We start from the raw sequence: 2,786 nt of genomic DNA, 5'->3' as shown, positions 1-2,786 counted from the left end.
TTGCGGCGACGCAGTGCTCCGTCGTGCTCGGTTGTTTGGGTTTGACACTGGCCCGAGTTTACGTACGTCGAAACTTCAAATAATTTTTACGTTGTTCTGCGTTGATCTGTAGACGGATGTCAACATGACGGAGTACGTGGCAGCACAACTGAACAATAGGAAGACCCTCTTATATGAAAAAATTTTGATTTACTCTGCACGTCTGTGTTTGGGTTATAGGATTTGGCAAGACGGTGATTTTACTAAATTTCACATGATTGGGTCATGACAGACGGATGGACAGATAAACACGCGGGTGATCCTATAAGGGTTCAGATTTTTTCATTTTTTGTACAATAACCTAAAAATCAATTAATGAATGAATCATTGATTTGTAGGGTTCCGTAAAGTTAAGTTCGGTTAATGTTTGATATTCTAGAGTAAAATGTAATATCTATCCATATGCAATGCAATGTTTCGATGTTACAAGCAGTGTCGCATTATCTTATTTAGCTTGGACTTCGATCTTTCTCCTGTGTTACAACTTTAATCTTTATGTGCCATTTTATGTACAAAGGATATTACACGCATCGTCACTGTTTCTTATCACTCGGTAATAAAGTTCATTTCTCGATTGTAGCTAGGTCAATGCGAGGTTACATACAAGTGGTTATTTCACGGGTGCGCGCAGATTTCACGGCAGGTAGCGGCCGGCGTGACGGACGCGACGCGCGAGCGACAGGCGACGCGGCCCGGCGCGAATCTCTGCTTTGCTATGCTGATCAATAAACTTGTCTCGCCTAAACCCTTCTCCATCTTATTCTTATTGAGAGCTGACGGAATTTTCAAAATTACAGATATTTCCAAAATTGTATGGACATATTGCACGCTCTTATTATTTTCATCAAAATAAAATATCTGTTTTGTTCCAGCCTATGATTTATGACACTACGTATTTATGTAAAATTAACTAAAGGTTCACAAGTTGGTATGTCTATAAGAGTCTGTGTAATCCCTGTAATGAAATGTAGCAATATTAATACGTACAAAAATAATGAATATAAGAGGATTGAAATAGATCATTGGCTATCGCGGCGGGCGATCTGCGATCCGATTGAGTCGTGAATGCCAGCCTCTAACTAATCATGTGCGCCGGGTTCCGTCGTGATGTAGTAATTAATGAGAATAATACCGGATCAAACAAATAGTAAACGCATAAGGAATGCCCCGTGATCTTGACGTTGGAACAGATGTATAAATAAACGGCACGTCGGCGCAGGACGCAGGTATCCGTGGAGGAGTTGCCGTGTATCGCGCGCGACTGGTTTAAAGTCAGAAACCGTTTGGACATTCTTGTGTTAAAAATTATAGGGCTGAGATTTTCAAGTTTTCTGGATAATGCTCAAACTGCACTTGACTGTATTTATGCTTCCTAGTATACGTGCACTCAAGTGTAGACTACTCAAAGAGTTCATAAAAACGGCACAGCAAAGTACTCGTACTTAAGCATCTGTCGTCTTTAACACTTAATGCACATATAAATATTGTAATTATGATTAAGATAATAAATAAAATAAATCATCAGGTACAGGAATATCTAATAATTAGATTCAAAAAGCACTGCACTAATACTTCATCATAATTTAACCTTTGTTGTAACCCAAAGCAGGTGCACCGACTCCGAAGTAGCAACCTTACATCCTCATGCGAGATGGGACTGTGTCGCAGCAAACTCAGGCAGACGATTTAATTAAGGGTTGGAAGGGGGCTGCGGCGGAGAGGAGAGGGGAGGCTTATCTTCTGTTAATTCGTTGGGAGCCGATAGACGGTCGTTTTTTGTCGCCCGAATCTGTCGACATGGTGAACTTCCTAGTAAATGTAGGGTTAGTATGACAACTTCACAAAGTTACTTCAGCCATGGAATTTATTACAAAAAAACATCAATCAATACATAGTTATAATAAAAGAGTAAAAAAAGTTTGTATATGTATAATAAAATAATTAATATCGAAGAGGAAACAATAATAGAGTTAGAATTAAAAAAAAATGTCTGTCTGTTTGTGCACGCTATTCCGGAATTACTGGATGGATCTGAATGAAACTTTTTTTGTTGTATAACTATGAAGCCGGTGCAACATATAAAGTATTAGTTGCTCCCCGGGGCGTCGCTTCCGTGGGAATTCGGGATAAAAAGTACCTACCTATATGTTATTCCAGGTTATATTATACCCGTGTACCAAATTTCATAACAATCCGTCCGTAGATTTTGCGTGAAAGAGGAACAAACATACATACATCCTCACAAACTTTGCTTTTATAATATACTAGCGGCCCGTCCCGGCTGTACTCAGGTAAAAAGATAATAAATTATACAGCTAAAACCTTCCTCAGGAACTATACTATCTATTGGTGAAAACCATTTGAAAATCCGTGCAGTAGTTTTCGAGTTTATCGCGAACAGACAGACGCGGCAGAGGACTTGTTTTATAATCTGTAAGGATACGGACTAATAGGCTTTTTTTTGAAAACTGTAACAGTTTATGCCTCACTCTATCGGACCATATAAACTATAAAAGGTTTACTAAACTACAAAATCACCCTTTATAATCACCTTAGGAAAAGTGGTGCATAATCTATATAGAAATGATGTCTTAGCAAAAGCTAAGCAGTCTGCTATTATTATTGAGCATTTACTGTTGAGATATAAAAATCAAGATAGAAAATTTAGTAGTAAAGTATTTAGAAACATTTTATCCTATGCATATCTTAGCACAATAGTTCACGTATTGCCAAATCTAAGTTCGTAA

This window comes from Plodia interpunctella, chromosome 17 (genome assembly GCF_027563975.2).
Source record: "Plodia interpunctella isolate USDA-ARS_2022_Savannah chromosome 17, ilPloInte3.2, whole genome shotgun sequence".
Taxonomy (NCBI): domain Eukaryota; kingdom Metazoa; phylum Arthropoda; class Insecta; order Lepidoptera; family Pyralidae; genus Plodia; species Plodia interpunctella.
Note: the sequence above shows the minus strand (reverse complement) of the source record.